This window comes from Budorcas taxicolor, chromosome 13 (assembly GCF_023091745.1).
Source record: "Budorcas taxicolor isolate Tak-1 chromosome 13, Takin1.1, whole genome shotgun sequence".
Lineage (NCBI taxonomy): Eukaryota > Metazoa > Chordata > Mammalia > Artiodactyla > Bovidae > Budorcas > Budorcas taxicolor.
In genome coordinates, this window is record NC_068922.1 from 10,091,945 (window position 1) to 10,113,287 (window position 21,343).

The following is a 21,343-nucleotide window of genomic DNA, read 5'->3' on the forward strand; positions in this document are numbered from 1 at the left end:
TTTTCATTCCAATCCCAAAGAAAGGCAATGCCAAAGAACGCTCAAACTACCACACAATTGCACTCATCTCACATGCTAGTAAAGTAATGCTCAAAATTCTCCAAGCCAGGATTCAGCAGTATGTGAACCGTGAACTTCCAGATGTTCAAGCTGGTTTTAGAAAAGGCAGAAGAATCAGAGATCAAATTGCCAACATCCACTGGATCAGGGAAAGAGCAAGAGAGTTCCAGAAAAACATCGATTTCTGCTTTATTGACTATGCCAAAGCCTTTGACTGTGTGGAACACAATAAACTGTAGAAAATTCTGAAAGAGATGGGAATACCAGACCACCTGACCTGCCTCTTGAGAAATCTGTATGCAGGTCAGGAAGCAGCAGTTAGAACTGGACATGGAAAACAGACTTTTTCCAAATAGGAAAAGGAGTACGTCAAGGCTGTATATTATCACCCTGCTTATTTAACTTCTATGCAGAGTACATCATGAGAAATGCTGGACTGGAAGAAACACAAGCTGGAATCAAGATTGCCAGGAGAAATATCAATAACCTCAGATATGCAGATGACACCACCCTTATGGCAGAAAGTTGAAGAGGAACACAAAAGCCTCTTGATGAAAGTGAAAGAGGAGAATGAAAAAGTTGGCTTCAAGCTCAACATTCAAACAACGAAGATCATGGCATCCAGTCCCATCACTTCATGGCAAATAGATGGAGAAACAGTGGAAACAGTGTCAGACTTTATTTTTTGGGGCTCCAAAATCACTGCAGATGGTGACTGCAGCCATGAAATTACAAGATGCTTACTCCTTGGAAGGAAATTTATGACCAACCTAGATAGTATATTCAAAAGCAGAGACATTACTTTGCCCACTAAGGTCTGCCTAATCAAGGCTATGGTTTTTCCAGTAGTCATGTATGGATGTGAGAGTTGGACTGTGAAGAAGGCTGAGCACAGAAGAATTGATGCATTTGAACTGTGGCATTGGAGAAGACTCTTGAGAGTCCCTTGGACTGCAAGGAGATCCAGCCAGTCCATTATGAAAGAGATCAGCCCTGGGATTTCTTTGGAAGGACTGATGCTAAAGCTGAAACTCCAGTACTTTGGCCACCTCATGCGAAGAGTTGGCTCATTGGAAAAGACTTTGATGCTGGGAGGGATTGGGGGCAGGAGGAGAAGGGGTCGACAGAGGATGAGATGGTTGAATGGCATCACTGACTTTATGAATGTGAATCTGAGTGAACTCCAGGAGTTGGTGATGGACAGGGAGGCCTGGCATGCTGCGATTCATGGGGTCACAAAAAGTTGGACACAACTGAGCGACTAACTGAACTGAACTGAAGGTGGCAAGAGACGTGAACTCTGAAAACTATAAGATGCTGATGAAGGAAATTGAAGATGACACAAACAGATGCAAAGATATACCATGTTCTGCTGGAAGAATCAATATTGTCAAAATGACTATGCTACTCAAGGCATTCTACAGATTCAGTGAAATCCCTGTCAAATTGCCAATGGCATTTTTCACAGAATTAGAGCAAGCAATCTTATACATGGAAGCACAAAAGGCCCTGAATAGCCAAAACAACCTTGAAAAAGAAAAACAGCTGGAATTATCAGGCTCCCTAACTTTAGACCATACTACAATGCTACCATCTTCAAAACAGTGTGGTACTGGCACAAAAACAGAACTCTAGATCAATAGACAACCATGCAAAGTTCAGAAACAAACCCACACACTTATGGTCAATTAATCTAAGAGGAAAGAAGACTATATACAACGGAGAAAAGACATTCTCTTCAATAAATGGTGCCAGAAAAACTGGTCAGAAATCCATAAAAAATGAAATTAGAACATTTTTTGACACCACACACAAAAATAAACTCAAAATGGAGTAAAGACCTAAATGTGAGACCAGATACTATAAAATTCTTAGAGCAAAATATAGGCAGAAATTGCTGTTGTTTAGTTACTAAGTTGTGCCCGACTCTCTGCAACCCCAAGGACTATAGCATGTCAGGAAAGGCAGCCCTCCTACACTTTTGGTGGGAATATGGATTGGTACAGCCACTACTAAGAATAGCATGGAGATTCCTTGACACACTAAAAATGGAACTATCGTATGATCCAGGAATCCCACTCCTGGAGAAACATGGTTCAAAGGGATACATGCACTCCAGTGTTCATTGTAGCACAAATTACAATAGTCAAGACGTGGAAGCAACCTAAGTGTCCATCGACAGATGAATGAATAAAGGAGATGTATATATACCCAATGGACTATTACTCAGCCATAAAAAGAATGAAATAATGCCATTTGCAGTAACATGGATGGACCTGGAGATTATCATTACTAAAGCTAAGTGAGTCAGATAGAAAAAGACAAATATATGATATCACTTATATGTGGAATCTTAAAAAATGATACAAATGAACTTATTTAAAACAGAGAGACTCACCTACTAGAGAATGAACTTATGATTACCAGGGGGAAAGCAGGAGAACTAGATTGGTAGTTTGGGATTGACATGTACATACTGCTATGTTTAAAACAGATAACCAATAAGGACCTATGGTTAGCACAGGGGACTCTGCTTAATACTCTGTAATAACCTACTTGGGAAAAGACTTTGAAAAAGAATAGATACATGTGTAACTGAATCACTTCGCTATATACCTGAAACTAGCACAACATTGTTAATCAACTATAGCCAATAGAAAATTTAAAAGGAAATTTTAAGCCTTGCTAAAAAAATAAAAAGCAATTTCCTAAATACTTTGTCACAGAGGATATCAAGAACAAAATGATGGACTATTTAGAATATAAAAACAAACACTAAATATACAAAATGTAGGATAAACTAAAAGCTATACTTGGGAAAATTCAGTCTGAATTGTTCTAATCATTTAAAATAGTAAAAAAAAAAAAAAAAGAGAGAGAGAGAGAGAGAAAACGAAAGCATTTAAATTTAGATTTTAGAAAATGATCCAAAGAAAGTGAGGAATATACACAAGCAAAACGTTAAAATAAATCCGTTGGTTCTTTGAAGAACCAATAAAATACATAAATTTTCAGCAACTATCACAAATAATTTCAAAAGGATAGTGACATAGGAAATTTAAGTACAATTAAATTTTATACTAACTATATAACCAATAACAACCTAATGATAACAGATTTTTTTTCAGTAAAAATGCAACATGAAGAAGAAAACCCACATAAAACAAATTCATAGCACATATGAGAAAAGATATCAAAAAGCCCCCAAGCTAACTATCTATGTCTGTGTGCCTATTCATCAAAATAGTATGTGTAGGGCTTCCCTGGCAGTTTGGTGGTAAAGAATCTGCCTGCCAAGGCAGGAAACACCAGTTCAGTCCCTGGTCCAGGAAGATCCCACATGCTGCAAAGCAACTATGGAGCCTGTGCTCCAGGGCCCTTCCCTATTCTATGATACTTGATGGTTTTCCCTATTCTAAATGTAGCTGTAATGAACACTATTGGTCAGAAACTGTTATCTTCATCAGGGTACATTCCAGAAGAGGACTGCCAGGATTCAGAAACACTGAATCACCAAGTTAGTTTGCAAAGCTGCGCTGCTAGCAATTAGAAAATGAGAATTTCTATTTGGTACAACCCTCAGTGACCTTAAGGGTCGTACAAACACTGGCACCAAAAAATAGTGTGAAAAATGACTTGTCGTTATTATCTTAAATAACATTTATTCACTTACTAGTAAGGTTGGACAGATTTCTGTCAGCTATTTGTACATAGTTCCTGATAAGAAATTCATCTGTTCATGATATTTGGTTATCTGTCCATTGGAATTTTGATTTTTCAACAGATATTTCTGAACTATTTCTACATGAAGGTATCCTTTGTCATTTTTCCTCCATATAACCTTCTACTTGTGCTTTGTTTTGTAAGTCTGATCAGGACATTTTCTGACATGCAGACTTCTTTTTATGCTTTGAGGCTGTCAAGTCTCTTCCCCCTTGTACTGGCTTTCATCACTTCTGTAGTTGACATTTATTATTTTTGCTTGCTGTGCATTCCTGTTTCTTCAGGTGATGAAGCTTTTCAGTTTGGTATAAAACTTTGCATTTTCTGAAAATGACCTTTCAGCTCTACTCTCTGGAAGGGATAGACATGGATCCAGACTAGACAGTTACAGGATTTAATAGTCCTGCCCTCAGTGATTGGATTAGAAAGAGCTATGTGACCCAAACTGAACCAATAAATATCTTCCCCAAGACCACATATGGTTACTGAAAGAGAGAAATTCACATGTCTCAGTGATTATGTAAAGCTGGAGATTTGGGTAGCTTTTCTCCTAGCTCAGTTTCTGTGAGCCAATAAATTCCCTTTTTAAGCAATTTTGAGTTAGGTTTCCAAATCTTGTGGCTGAATGGTGCCCTGATTTCCCAGATTAAAGAATAAAATTCTTAAAATATATTGAGGGTCTAAATTATGCTCAATACTTTGCTCTGGGAAATCCTTGGCAAATTCCCTGTCGTCACACTGATGACCACCTAACTGGGTTTCTTTTCTTTTGGGGAAAAAATAGAGGAGATAAAATTAAACTGTAGGCCTTAAGCAAGTTAATGGCTCTGTACCCTGTTGCAGAAGACAAGTATAAGAACAATGGAAGAGTTTGAGTAGGATAGGTGTTAGCTATTCTCTAAATTTTTGGTAGAATTCAGCTGTGAAGCCGTCTGGACCTGGGCTTTTGTTTGCTGGAAGATTTCTGATTACGGTTTCAATTTCCGTGCTTGTGATGGGTCTGTTAAAATTATCTATTTCTTCCTGGTTCAGTTTTGGAAAGTTGTACTTTTCTAAGAATTTGTCCATTTCCTTCCAGAAAATTGCAGAGGAAGGTAAACTTCAAAACTCATTCTATGAAGCCACCATCACCCTAATACCAAAACCTGACAAAGATGCCACAAAAAACGCAGGATACAGGATGCTTGGGGCTGGTGCATGGGGATGACCCAGAGAGATGTTATGGGGAGAGAGGTGGGAGGGGGGTTCATGTTTGGGAACACATGTAAGAATTAAAGATTTTAAAATTAAAAATATATATATAAATAAATAAATTTTTTAAAAAAAGATATACATATTGGTAAGAGAAAAAAAAAAAAGAAAACTACAGGCCAATATCACTGATGAACATAGATGCAAAAATCCTTAACAAAATTCTAGCAATCAGAATCCAACAACACATTAAAAAGATCATACACCATGACCAAGTGGGCTTTATCCCAGAGATGCAAGGATTCTTCAATATCTGCAAATCAATCAATGGAATTCACCACATTAACAAATTGAAAAATAAAAGCCATATGATTATCTCAATAGATGCAGAGAAAGCCTTTGACAAAATTCAACATCCATTTATGATTAAAACTCTCCAGAAAGCAGGAATAGAAGGAACATACCTCAACATAATAAAAGCTATATATGACAAACCCACAGCAAACATTATCCTCAATGGTGAAAAATTGAAAGCATTTCCCCTAAAGTCAGGAACAAGACAAGGGTGCCCACTTTCACTGCTATTATTTGACATAGTTCTGGAAGTTTTGGCCACAGCAATCAGAGCAGAAAAAGAAATAAAAGGAATCCAAGTTGGAAAAGAAGTAAAACTCTCACTGTTTGCAGATGACACAATCCTCTACATAGAAAACCCTAAAGACTCCACCAGAAAATTACTAGAGCTAATCAATGAATATAGTAAAGTTGTGGGATATAAAATCAACACACAGAAATCCCTTGCATTCCTATACACTAATAATGAGAAAGTAGAAAAAGAAATTAAGGAAACAATTCCATTCTCTATTGCAATGAAAAGAATAAAATACTTAGGAATATATCTACCTAAAGAAACTAAAGACCTATATATAGAAAACTATAAAACACTGATGAAAGAAATCAAAGAGGACACTAATACATGGAGAAATATACCATGTTCATGGATCGGAAGAATCAATATAGTGAAAATGAGTATACTACCCAAAGCAATCTACAGATTCAATGCCATCCCTATCAAGCTACCAGCGGTATTTTTCACAGAGCTAGAAAAAATAATTTCACAATTTGTATGGAAATACAAAAAACCTCGAATAGCCAAAGCAATCTTGAGAAAGAAGAATGGAACTGGAGGAATCAACCTGCCTGACTTCAGGCTCTACTACAAAGCCACAGTCATCAAGACAGTATGGTACTGGCACAAAGACAGAAATATAGATCAATGGAACAAAATAGAAAGCCAAGAGATAAATCCACACACCTATGGACACCTTATCTTTGACAAAGGAGGCAAGAATATACAATGGAGAAAAGACAATCTCTTTAACAAGTGGTGCTGGGAAAACTGGTCAACCACTTGTAAAAGAATGAAACTAGAATACTTTCTAATACCATACACAAAAACAAACTCAAAATGGATTAAAGATCTAAACGTAAGACCAGAAACTATAAAACTCCTAGAGGAGAACATAGGCAAAACACTCTCCGACATACCTCACAGCAGGTTCCTCAATGATGCACCTCCCAGAATATTGGAAATAAAAGCAAAAATAAACAAATGGGACCTAATTAAAATTAAAAGCTTCTGCACAACAAAGGAAACTATAAGCAAGGTGAAAAGACAGCCTTCAGGATGGGACAAAATAATAGCAAATGAAGCAACTGACAAACAACTAATCTCAAAAATATACAAGCAACTGCTGCAGCTCAATTCCAGAAAAATAAACAATGCAATCAAAAAATGGGCCAAAGAACTAAATAGACATTTCTCCAAAGAAGACGTACAGATGGCTAACAAACACATGAAAAGATGCTCAACATCACTCATTATCAGAGAAATGCAAATCAAAACCACAATGAGGTACCATTTCACACCAGTCAGAATGGCTGCGATCCAAAAGTCTACAAGCAATAAATGCTGGAGAGGGTGTGGAGAAAAGGGAACCCTCTTACACTGTTGGTTGGAATGCAAACTAGTACAGCCACTATGGAGAACAGTGTGGAGATTCCTTAAAAAAACTGGAAATAGAACTACCTTATGACCCAGCAATCCCACTGCTGGGCATACACACTGAGGAAACCAGAATTGAAAGACACACGTGTACCCCAATGTTCATCACAGCACTGTTTATAATAGCCAGGACATGGAATCAACCTATATGTCCATCAGCAGAAAAATGGATAAGAAAGTTGTGGTACATATACAGAATGGATTATTACTCAGCCATTAAAAAGAATACATTTGATCAGTTCTAATGAGGTGGATGAAACTGGAGCCTATTATACAGATGAAGTAAGCCAGAAAGAAAAACACCAATACAGGATACTAACACATATATATGGAATATAGAAAGATAGTAATGATAACCCTGTATGTGAGACAGCAAAAGAGACACAGATATATAGAACAGACTTTGGGGCTCTGTGGGAGAGGAAGAGGGTGGGATGATTTGGGAGAATGGCATTGAAACATGTATACTATCATGTAAGAAATGAATCACCAGTCTAGGTTCAATATAGGATACAGGATGCTTGGGGCTGGTGCACTGGGATGACCCAGAGAGATGATATGGGGAGGGTGGTGGGAGGGGGGTTCAGGATTGGGAACTCATGTAAGAATTAAAGATTTTAAAATTAAAAATATATATATAAATAAATAAATTTTTTAAAAAAAGATATACATATTGGTAAGAGAAAAAAAAAAAAGAAAACTACAGGCCAATATCACTGATGAACATAGATGCAAAAATCCTTAACAAAATTCTAGCAATCAGAATCCAACAACACATTAAAAAGATCATACACCATGACCAAGTGGGCTTTATCCCAGAGATGCAAGGATTCTTCAATATCTGCAAATCAATCAATGGAATTCACCACATTAACAAATTGAAAAATAAAAGCCATATGATTATCTCAATAGATGCAGAGAAAGCCTTTGACAAAATTCAACATCCATTTATGATTAAAACTCTCCAGAAAGCAGGAATAGAAGGAACATACCTCAACATAATAAAAGCTATATATGACAAACCCACAGCAAACATTATCCTCAATGGTGAAAAATTGAAAGCATTTCCCCTAAAGTCAGGAACAAGACAAGGGTGCCCACTTTCACTGCTATTATTTGACATAGTTCTGGAAGTTTTGGCCACAGCAATCAGAGCAGAAAAAGAAATAAAAGGAATCCAAGTTGGAAAAGAAGTAAAACTCTCACTGTTTGCAGATGACACAATCCTCTACATAGAAAACCCTAAAGACTCCACCAGAAAATTACTAGAGCTAATCAATGAATATAGTAAAGTTGTGGGATATAAAATCAACACACAGAAATCCCTTGCATTCCTATACACTAATAATGAGAAAGTAGAAAAAGAAATTAAGGAAACAATTCCATTCTCTATTGCAATGAAAAGAATAAAATACTTAGGAATATATCTACCTAAAGAAACTAAAGACCTATATATAGAAAACTATAAAACACTGATGAAAGAAATCAAAGAGGACACTAATACATGGAGAAATATACCATGTTCATGGATCGGAAGAATCAATATAGTGAAAATGAGTATACTACCCAAAGCAATCTACAGATTCAATGCCATCCCTATCAAGCTACCAGCGGTATTTTTCACAGAGCTAGAAAAAATAATTTCACAATTTGTATGGAAATACAAAAAACCTCGAATAGCCAAAGCAATCTTGAGAAAGAAGAATGGAACTGGAGGAATCAACCTGCCTGACTTCAGGCTCTACTACAAAGCCACAGTCATCAAGACAGTATGGTACTGGCACAAAGACAGAAATATAGATCAATGGAACAAAATAGAAAGCCAAGAGATAAATCCACACACCTATGGACACCTTATCTTTGACAAAGGAGGCAAGAATATACAATGGAGAAAAGACAATCTCTTTAACAAGTGGTGCTGGGAAAACTGGTCAACCACTTGTAAAAGAATGAAACTAGAATACTTTCTAATACCATACACAAAAACAAACTCAAAATGGATTAAAGATCTAAACGTAAGACCAGAAACTATAAAACTCCTAGAGGAGAACATAGGCAAAACACTCTCCGACATACCTCACAGCAGGTTCCTCAATGATGCACCTCCCAGAATATTGGAAATAAAAGCAAAAATAAACAAATGGGACCTAATTAAAATTAAAAGCTTCTGCACAACAAAGGAAACTATAAGCAAGGTGAAAAGACAGCCTTCAGGATGGGACAAAATAATAGCAAATGAAGCAACTGACAAACAACTAATCTCAAAAATATACAAGCAACTGCTGCAGCTCAATTCCAGAAAAATAAACAATGCAATCAAAAAATGGGCCAAAGAACTAAATAGACATTTCTCCAAAGAAGACGTACAGATGGCTAACAAACACATGAAAAGATGCTCAACATCACTCATTATCAGAGAAATGCAAATCAAAACCACAATGAGGTACCATTTCACACCAGTCAGAATGGCTGCGATCCAAAAGTCTACAAGCAATAAATGCTGGAGAGGGTGTGGAGAAAAGGGAACCCTCTTACACTGTTGGTTGGAATGCAAACTAGTACAGCCACTATGGAGAACAGTGTGGAGATTCCTTAAAAAAACTGGAAATAGAACTACCTTATGACCCAGCAATCCCACTGCTGGGCATACACACTGAGGAAACCAGAATTGAAAGACACACGTGTACCCCAATGTTCATCACAGCACTGTTTATAATAGCCAGGACATGGAATCAACCTATATGTCCATCAGCAGAAAAATGGATAAGAAAGTTGTGGTACATATACAGAATGGATTATTACTCAGCCATTAAAAAGAATACATTTGATCAGTTCTAATGAGGTGGATGAAACTGGAGCCTATTATACAGATGAAGTAAGCCAGAAAGAAAAACACCAATACAGGATACTAACACATATATATGGAATATAGAAAGATAGTAATGATAACCCTGTATGTGAGACAGCAAAAGAGACACAGATATATAGAACAGACTTTGGGGCTCTGTGGGAGAGGAAGAGGGTGGGATGATTTGGGAGAATGGCATTGAAACATGTATACTATCATGTAAGAAATGAATCACCAGTCTAGGTTCAATATAGGATACAGGATGCTTGGGGCTGGTGCACTGGGATGACCCAGAGAGATGATATGGGGAGGGTGGTGGGAGGGGGGTTCAGGATTGGGAACTCATGTACACCCGTGGTAGATTCATGTCAATGTATGGCAAAACCAATGCAGTATTGTAAAGAAAAAAATTAAATAAATAAAAAAAGAGCCCCCCCCCCCAAAAAAAGAACAATGGGAGGGCTAAAAATGTTTGCAAGATTATTGTGAGAACTCCCTTTGGTTCAAAAAGTATGCCCACTCTCTATTCAAAGAAAGAAGAAAAGGAAGAGGAGGAGAAGAATGAGATTAAAAGGTGTCTGTTCCTTCATCCTGCCTCAAACAAAGTAAGTATGATGCATTGATGTTACTATGGTCCATCTTTTCATCCAAGGGTGGGTGATGACAGAAGTCACAGGAGGAAAGACCGGCTAGACTACTCTGAGAAAACACCACCATCCCAGCGGGTGAACACAATGAAGGTTGACTTCTCATTTGCATCACGGCCCCTTGCAAGCTGGGCAGCTTTCCTACAGGTAGTAACAGGGACCCCTGGCTTCTTCCAGCGTATGGTGCTGTTAACCTTTGGCATGTTTTCTCCAAGGTCACCATGGAACAAGGAGAGAGAACAGAGACAGTGAGGAGCCAAGCTCAGGAGAGACTGCCAACTGCTGTCCATGTTTTGCTGGCCACAGGTCAGTCACCTGGCCCTACTCTACTTCCTGGAAAATGTGGGTTGGCCAAGTATCCAGCAGGAAAATGAAACATGTTTGATGATCACCTAGCTCTGCTTCTGCCTTGGAAGCAAAACAACTCCCTCTTTTGAGACGTAGACACGTGCTGCCCTCTTTTTCCACTGCCCAAGAGCAAATGAGCTGCACTGGCTTAGGGAGAGCATGAGGTCTGTCCGTTTTAGATGATCAAAGCAAACGCATGTTGGGAGGAGGACTTAATGATGTGGTGAGGAAAGGTTGTTCTGCACTGTCTTGGTTAGAAACATAAGGATGTAATAGAATGAGACTTGGACAGGCCTCTATCACTTGTTCAAATCAAAAGAAGACAAGGTCCAGGGGAAATGTGTGTGTCTGATTTTTCAAGGTCTAAAAATGCACAGCTTTTGAAAGGCAAACATCTTTCTCTGCCTAGAGACAGGAAACTGTTCCCGATGCTCACCTATATCTTTTCTTTTTTCTTTTTTTTAGATATCCATTTTTACATCTACATCTTTAATGTGCCTTAAATTTATTTTGGTACTTGTTAGCTGATGAAAAGTAATTAAGTAACTTTGAAAATATCCCCAGCCCCAATTATTAAATAATACATCTGCATCCCATTGCCTTGAGCTTATTTCTTTAAAACACATTTATTTTATGTTTATACAAAGACCTATTTTCTAGGCTATGTCTTCCTTTGGTTTCCCTAGTTCCACTTTGTTACTATTAATGTAGTTTACAATATGTGCCGATGTCTATTAAGGAAAATTCAGTACCTCTACCACCTTCATTTTTAAATGTTCTTGGCTGTTCCTCATTGTTTAATGTTCCAGATAAACCTCTGAATAGCTTTGTCACATTCCTCTCCTATAGATAGTCTTCTTTTCTCGATCCCCTCCCTCTCTCCACATCCCCAGGGAAATGGATGAGCCAGCCAGGTTAGTCATACCACACTTGGTTCAGACAGTAAGGAGAGAGGGCCTCTGTTATAAATGCAGCTCCTTGAAAGGTTCCAGAGAAGAAGGCTTCTGCTCATCCTTGGCCTTCAGACCAGGCTGGGCTGTTCTCTGAATAACAATCAACTTCCAAATACTCTGCTCTGAAGCCATTTCCAGTTCGTTTTGGCATTCAGTCCCTTCTATCTCATCTGAATCATTTGATTCTGCATAGTGAGTTGGGAAGCAAAAGCTTGGTAAATATCACTGAGTCTTGAGTAATCATCATTCATTTTGCAGAAACTGTTGAAGAGCTCAGAGTTGGTACACAGGACTCTACAGAGACCAAAGATACAGGAATACAGCATTTGGTGACCAGATGCTCCTGCTTCCACTCCCTGGATCCGAGTTCTACCTGAAGCAAACTGAAATGTTGTGGCTCCATCTCACCTGATGCTGGGTGCTGGCATCATCCAGTCCAACCAAAACTCATTCACAGCCTGGCAGTCATCACAATAGCATCAGGGATGCTGGGTCCTCTTTAAAAGATCCAGGAGAGCTGGGGGGGGGGGGGGGGGGGGTTGTTCTTTTTTTCAAACAGAAAGTTTGATAAATATGGAAAGAGTATGATACTTATAGCTAATATCAATGCTATTCATTGTTCAAATCACTTTGTATATGTTTGCTCATTTCATCTTGACAACAATGAGATAGATGCTGTCAATATTCCCATTTCATAGATAATCCAACTGAAGCACCAAGAGATTAAGTATTTTTCACGAGGTTGATGAACCAGTAATCAAGAGGGCTATGATTTGAACACAGGAAGTCTGGAGCCAGAGGTGACTCTTCCAGTCACTGTGTTAGGGATTCTGAAAGCTGAGTGGGCATCAGTATCACCTGGAGGGTTGAAAAATCACAAATTCCTGGACCCCAACCTCAGAGTTCCTCACTCATGATGTCAGGAGTGGAAACTTCTATCACTTCCCAGGTGCTGTTGCTTCTGCTTCCCGGAAGCCACACTTTGAGAACCACCATCCGGCAGAACACAGAAATAATCGGCATAGGAAGCAAGGAAGGATCAATAGACCTGGAGGATGATGAATGTATGCAGCTAATCCTCTGTTTCTAAAGTCAGATTATCTATTCTTCCAGGGCCTGAAGCAACCCCAAATCCTACAAGATGCCACCTTCTTCCTTATTGTTGTTCTTCAGTCACTCAGTCGTGTCCAACTCTCTGCGACCCTATACACTGCAACATGCTAGGCTTCCCTGTTCTGCACCACCTCCCAGAGCTTGCTCAAGCTCATGTCCATTGAGCCAGTGATGCATCCAACAATCTTGTCCTCTGTTGTCCCCTTCTCCTCCTGCCTTCAATCTTTCCCAGCATCATGGTCTTTTCCAGTGAGTCGTCTCTTCACCTCAGGTGGCTAAAGTATTGGAGCTTCAGCATCAATCCTTCCAATGAATATTCAGGGTTGATTTCCTTTCGGATTGACTGGTTTGATCTCCTAGCAGTCCAAGGGACTCTCAAGAGTCTTCTCCAACACCACAGTTCGAAAGTATCAATTCTTTGGAGCTCAGAGTTCTTCATGGTCCTACTCTCACATTCATACATGACTACTGGAGAAACCATAGCTTTGACTACAGGGACCTTTGTCAGCAAAATAACGTCCTGCTTCTTAATATGCTGTCTAGGTTAATCGTAGCTTTTCTTCCAAGGAGCAAGCATCTTTTAATTTCATGGCTGCAGTAACTATCTGCAGTGATTTTGGAGCCCCCCAAAATAAAGTCTGTCACTGTCTCCATTGTTTCCCCATCTATTTGCCATGAAGCAATGGGGACTGGGTGCCATGATCTTAGTTTTTTAATGTTGAGTTTTAAGCCAGCTTTTCACTCTCCTCTTTCACTTTCATCAAGAGGCTTTTTAGTTCCTCTTCACTTTCTTCCATAAGGGTGGTGTCATCTGAATATCTGAGGTTATTGATATTTCTCCCAGCAATCCTGATTCCAGCTTGTGCTTCATCCAGCTTGGCATTTCACATGATGTACTCTGCATATAAGTTAAACTAACAGGGTGACAATATACAGCCTTGATGTACTCCTTTCCTATTTTTGAACCAGTCTGTTGCTCCATGTTTGATTCTAACTGTTGCTTCTTGACCTGCATACAGATTTCTTAGGAGGCAGGTAAAGTAGTCTGGTATTTCCATCTCTTGAAGAATTTTCCATAGTTTGTTGTGATCCACAGTCAAAGACTTTAAAATAGTCAATGAAGCAGATGTTTTTCTATAATTTTCTTGCTTGGTCTATGATCCAACAGATGTTGGTAATTTGATCTCTCGTTCCTCTGCCTTTTCTAAATCCAGCTTGTAAATTATAGGCAGTTACCTAAATATTGGAGATAATTAAGGGTACTGGTTGGAGCATCAAAACGCCTGGGTTTACATAGCTGTCCTGTTGTTTACTACTACTATTACTACTAAGTCACTTCAGTCGTGTCCAACTCTGTGCGACCCATAGACCTGCTGACAATCTAAACTTCAGATATCATATTTGTAAAATGAGAATTATTTACCACTTAAGATTTTAGTAAAGGTAAATTTTACACACACACACGCACACACACACACATTTTGATTGGCATACAGAAATAAGGTAGTTATTTATTTTATAAAAAAGAAAGTATCTGGTTTCCTTCCTTCCTTCCTTCCTTTGACACCAGACGAGGAATCTAACTTGGAGATGCCACCACAGTAAGATTTTTCCAGGGTCACATCAGGTACCCAAACTTTCTTTACAGCTTCTGTGACAAGGATAAAAAAAGAAAGTATGTATATTTGACAGTCTGCTCCCCGCTCTGGCTGAAAGGAGAGGGAATTATTGCCTGACTTATCTCACGGGCCATCTTTCCCAGTGCAGAAGAGACAAGTGAACTGGAAAAGTAGAAGGTGTCAGAAATGGAGGCGCAGTCTGCACAATTGGAGTCTGGGCAGCTGGTCAAGTAAAAGAGAGAGATCTTAGGATAAACGCTCTCAGCCTTATAAACACGAATCTCTTCTCTGTCAGCAATGAAGCTATTTTTAAAATTTTTTCAACCACCCTCATTCATTTGTTCGTGTATTAAATCCCTGCTATATATCAGCCACTTCTCTAGGTTCCGGAGAAACAAAGGGGAACAAAACAGGCGAAGATCTTCTCCATGGGGGGCGGGTGCGGGGAGCCGTGAAGAGTGTGGGGGTGGGGGGGAGTGAGCAGGATCAGAGAGTGGAGGCCTGAAAGAGACCCTGCGGCCATCAGAAGGAAGGGCATCCGGTGGAAGGAGCAGTAAAGGCAAGAGCCTGGAGAGCTGCCAGCATAAGTGCGTGGGAGAGGGTGAGGGAAAACTTGGAGTCCTGGGAAGGCCAGGTCCCATCATGACAGCCTTGGAGCAGGATGCATTGACATTCGCAGGATATTACGCAAAGGAGGAACATGGTCCAGCTTTGAAAGTGAATCGACGTCAATGCAGTCTGAGGGAGCTGGGCTGAGCCTTTGACGTGGGACTTGGACATAGAAGAGGTTCCCTAGTGGTTCAGATGGTAAAGAATCTGCCTGCAATGCAGGAGGCCTTGGTACAATCCCTGGGTCAGGAAGATCCCCCAGAGAAGGGAATAGCTACCAACTCCAATATTCTTGCCTAGAGAATTTCATGCACAGAGGAGCCAAATGAGCTACAGTCCTTCAGGTCACAAAGAGTGGAACATGACTGGGTGACTAACACTAACACTACGGTAGAGGGAAAAGAGAATGAAATATCAGAGGTCTAAGAGAAAGGACTGGGTAGAGACCAAACTAAAGAGAGATCCAGGGACTTCCCTGGTGGTCCAGTGTCTAAAACTCCACACTCTCAATGCAGGGAGCCTGGGTCAATTCCTGGTTAGGGAACTAAGATCCCACATGCTGCAACTGAGACCCAATACAACCGAATAAATCTTGTTCTTGATCAGTTGCTCAGTCATGTCTGACTCTTTGCGACCTCATGGACTGCAACACACCAGGCTTCCCTCTCCTTCACCATATCCTGGAGCTTCCTCAAACTCATGTCCATTAAGGAAGTGATTCCATCTAACCATCTCATCCTCTGCCATCCTCTTCTCCTCCTGCCCTCAATCTTTCCCAGCCTCAAGGTCTTTTCCAGTGAGTTGGCTCTTCACATCAGGTGGCCAAAATATTGGAGCTTCAGCTTCAGCATCAGTCCTTCCAATGAATATTCAGGACTGATTTCCTTTAGGATTGACTGGTTTGATCTCCTTGTAGTCCAAGGGACTCTCAAGAGTCTTCTCCAACACCACAGCTCAAGAGCATCAATTTTTCAGCATTTAGCCTTCTTTATGGTCCAACTCTCACAGCCATATATGTGAGATCCATAAATAAAAACAAATACTTTTTAAAAAATATTTTATGGGAGGGATGTTTAACAGGGAGGGGATATACCTATACCTATGGCTGATTCATGTGGATATATGGAAGAAATTGACAGAATATTTGTAAAGCAATTATCCTCCAATTAAGAATAAGTTAAAAACAAAAATAAAATTTTTAATTTATAAATATTTTACAATAAAATTAAAAAAAAAACAAAAACATCCAGGTCCTGTTGGCCCTCACTCTCTTCTCCAGTCCTCATCCTCATAGTTTTATCATGACCCTAAGGGGCAATTTACTGAGCATAATGATCCTGTCAATCTCAGTTACACATTAGAATTATCCAAGGAGATTTTCAACATGCCCTGACCAAAGTTAAATTAAGGGACATTCTTCAAAATAACTACCCAGTATGTTTCCAAGATATTGAGGTCAAGAGAAAGATGGAGGAGCTATCCCAGATTAAAGGAGACTAAGATTTCTTGATACGACAACTAAATGCAACATGGGATCCTGGAAAAGAACATGAGTGGGACGACAGGGGAAATTTGAGTCAGGTCTGCAGAACAGATCACGCATCAGTGGAACACATACCAGTGCCAGTTTCCTGGTTTTGATCATGGTTCTGTGGTTACACAATTTACAAACATTTGGAAAAGCTGGATAAGAATACACAGGAATCCTTTGTACATTTTTGCTTCTTTTTGAAGGTCTAAATTATTTCAAAACAAAATGTGAAAAGTGTACCATTGCCCATGCCACACCCTAGACCAACACATCAGCATCTGGGGGCCTAGCGTCTGGCTACAGGCACTTTTAAAAGCCTCTAAATGGTTCTAAAGTGCGATCAGGCTTGAGAATCACACCTTGGGTTTTTAAAGTCTTAAAGAGGACTTTGCCTTAAAGCTTTGTTCTGTCCAAAGGGCACAGAAGGGCCCCTTCCTTCTGGGGCTGTGTCAGTTCATCCTCAGTTCAGTCGCTCAGTCATGTCCAACTATTTGTGACCCCATGGACTGCAGCACGCCAGGCTTCCCTGTCCATCACCAACTCCTGGAGCTTGCTTAAACTCATGTTCATTGAATGAGCAATGCTCATCCTAGAGCATCTCTTTGCCACCTGAGACTCAAAGAAAACTCCTCTGGGTAGAATCAGGGATGAGGTTGGAATAAGGGTAATGCGATAGTGCCATCACCAGAGAAGCATCGTTTGAGACTCTGAAATGAAACTGAGCTGGACCCTGCAGGGCCTTCCTGGGGACAAATCCCCCCAGGTCTCCTGCCTCTTGTTTACAGAGAAACTGTAGTCTCCTAGGCCTTCCCCATTGAGTTCCAAAGAGTAAATTCAATCAGAGGTGAGAAAATGCAGAAACAAAGGAAAACTGTCAAGAAAGATACGTGAGTAATAGCTGAGCCATGAAACAAAATCAAGAGCTTTTAGTTCCTCCTCTAGGGCCATAGATAATATCCTGAGCCACGTCCTTGATTGGTTTTGCAGGTGCCAAACCCAACCCCTCCCTCAGGTGGAAGAAGTGAAGTGCAGGCTAACCACCAGCATGTAGACTCCGGACTGGATGGGACCAGAAGGTTGAGAATGGAGACAAGGAAGGACACTGATGCAGCCCTCCCAAGGGCAAAGCGACTGGGGATCCATGCCCTGTGGACAGAAACTCCAAGATAAGAACAGCAAGACAATTCACGGAGGAGGCTGGGTCCTGCCCAGATCACATATTTCTCATTTTCCAAGTCAGAAGACCTCCCTGACCGCACAGGCACAGAAAGGCTCCTTGAAGGTCAAAGAGTGATGTCAAGCGATGCTCTACCCACAGGCCTTTGCAGCAAAATCCATCTTGGCTAAGAGGTGTATGTGCACACATGGGAGGATCCTGAGATATATACCAAATATAGACTGTGAACCAGGTAAATCAAAATGACCAAAGGGAATCCAGAAGAAATACCCCATAAAAGTAATTCAAACTACCACAAAGGCGAAACTCAGGGACTCTCTCTGTCTGAGTCCTTCCGTATGTCTATCCACACCTACTGTACTCTTTTAAATACTCTACTTGCTTCATGACATTCCATCTTTGTGCAAATTCTTTTCTGCCAAGCTGAAGGGCCAGGACCCCTTGTCACTGACCACTGGTCTAGTGGCTAGGATTCAGTGCTCTCACCACAACCCGACCTCAAACTCTGCCTGGGAACCCAAGTCCTGCTTCAAGCTGCTCCAGGCCAGGGCCACCTGAGATCAGAGGTTCCTGAAACATCACCGTGTTACCTCTGTATCAACCGATCAGAGAACCATGCACAAGTTGATCACATGCCTTGTGATCCTCTCTGAAAGCCACTGGGGAGTTCAGGTCTTTTGAACATCAGCTGCCCATGTTTCTTTCTTGTGTGTGGTTTGTGTGGTTGTTTTTTTTTTTTTTTTTTTTGCAATAAATGCCGTGCTTTCTCTCACCACAACGCAGTGTCAATAGATTGTCTTTGCTGTGGACCCAAGTTCTGTTCAATAACAGAAAGATATTTCTCTAGAAGAATCTGAGTCTTCCTCCTGGAAGACATCCACCCTGAGAAAGGCAATGATAGTTACAAAATCCTCACTACCCCTGGGGAAACAGAAAGCCATCAGGTGGCAAGTCTCAAATAATCTCCAACCTCGGACAAATATGTGCTTCCCCTCTTGGTTTGCAAGATGTTTTTATAAAAAATTTATTTTATTGCTACACAGAAGGATGAGCCTTTTCCTATGGAAACTGGCAAGCACTAAATACTAACCTCTGCCAGCAAATGCAGCTATAAGAAAATGAGACTTAATCTGCTTTGATTAATAAGTAGGCAGCAAAAGGCTGCCTGTGGGCTGGAGGCTGCAAGAGGGAAAATGAAAGACGAGTAGAAATGTGCCCAGAAACGCAAAGGGAAAAATCAGAAGGTTAAGCAACATAAAAGATCTCTCAATTTCATTGCAGTTTTAGAGGCAGCCTCATAAACAAGGCTCTTGGTTATTTGCATATAAATATGCTGGGGGCAGGGGGACCATGGTACTCAGCTGTGCATCCTAAGTTTCTTATCAAAATCTGCTCCCAAAGCAGCTGCAGAAATCAGCTGCAAACGCCAGCTCTAAAAATGAAAGTCACGTGGCCAAACGGGGGCAGAGGAAGGAGGGAGGCAACGGCACTGAATGGGGCTCCAATTAACCCCCCAGGGACCTGCAGCCCGTGTGCACCGCCTGGGAGCCTTTAGACATCACATTGCCCACACTGCACTGGGAGCAATTAAGCCAGACTTGCTGGGGGTGGGGCCCCCTCGTGAGGCTGAGAATTTCCCAGGTGAATAGAGTACCTTGATTGAGTGCCAAGGGGGTCTACAAACCTTTCCCATAAAGGTGGACAGTAAATATTTCAAGTTCTGTGGCCCAGAAAATCTCTTCCCTGGCTACCCAGCTCTGCCACTGAGGCCTGAAAGCAGCCAGACGGTGGGCAGATCAGCGGATGTGGCTGTGTGCCATGAAATTTACAAGAACGGTAGTTTGCAGCCTCTTCGAGATCCATGTGAGTCAAAATATGGTCCTTGGGCCAACAGATACGGCCTCCATGGAAGCATGTTATGTGCCAAATCTGCAACCCCACCCCAGAAGGCCCTCTTGCCAGAGTTTGTTTTTAACAAGGTCCCCAAATGAACTTGGAGAAGCAGCTTGAGGTGACTGTGCTGAGGGGGTGACCAGCCTTGCGAACACAGGTTGCCAGCCCGTCTTGGAGCACCAACTCTTATGTCCATCAAACTGTCCTTGGTATTGAGGGTTATTCAGGTGTTCCAAGAGCATTTTGCCCAAATATATGGATTCTGAAAGGCACACCAAAGACTGCAGGAATGTGAATTATGGATGTGTGGTAGCGACCTCTGGCTTCAGGCCAGCAAGGGGACTGTCCCCTTGGTAGGCACTCATCTTTCCAGCATCAGCAGTGATGCAGGCAGTGGCGAGGGTGGGTCACTTGGGCCCTCACTCCAGAGGCAAAAACACAGAAACCCTAGGGTCTGCCAGCCTCATCCCTCACAAGAGCACAGCTGCAGAGCCTGGGGCCGTGACTCTGAATGTGAACAAGTGGGGCTTGGACAAGGCTAGCAAGGCTGAACACTAGCAATCTGACTGATAACCCAAATATGTGGCTTTAACTTTTTATTTTGTATTGGACCATAGTCAACTAATAACGCTGAGATAGCTTCAGGGGCACAGCAGAGTGACTCAGCCATACATATACATGTATCCATTCCCCTCAAACTCCCCCTGATCTGTGGCTGCCACATAACATTGAGCAGAGTTCCCTCTGCTACAGAGTAGGTCCTTGTTGGTTATCCAGTTTAAATATAGCTGTGTGTACACAAACGTGTGGCTTTTTGCTTTGATATTTCCCTGCAAGGAGTGGCCTGTTCCCTGTTGCATCCCTGGTGCCTGGCACAGCATCAGAGTTCACGAATCTTTGATGAGCCAACGACCCCAGAAACTGAGATGCTCAATTGAGTAGCATCCATCTTCAGGCCATTGAGGGCATAATTGGCCACTGACCTTTGCATATTAGCAGGTAGAAGGCTTATGGGTTTTTATTTTTTCCAAAAGAGTCGTCTCCATGTCCTTTGCACATACAGGATCCTAACAAATGACAACAGAAGCTACTTTTTTCATCTGTTGCCAGGAGCAGAAGGCCTAAGGGCCTGCGTCCTAGCCCATAGCGTTAATGGGACTCCCGAAGGGGCTTCAAGTACGTCCTGTTTCCGGCAAGCCCAGCTGCGCTGATGAGCAGGAAGGTAATGAACTGAGCAGCCCTCTCTCTCCAAGTGCCCGTCTGCCAGTCAGCTGGGACTAGCCTGTTGCCGGAGAAGGATGTTGGAAATGCTCTCGCTGAAAGCCCGGCCAGGGATTAGCATGAGAGGAAGCGCGCATACACCGCTCCAGAAACCCTTGCACCTGCCCCTAAGGTGTCTCCGTGGACCACAGCTCTGACACATCTTGTGTAGGAGGCTTGGAAGGAGGCATGATGGGAAATTCAGGCGGCACTTGGGAACTGGGATGAGGCCCTGGACAGCAGCAGCCAGATGAGCCAGTGCGGCGTAGAGAAATATTTCTTAAATCTTTTGTGCAGATGCATCTC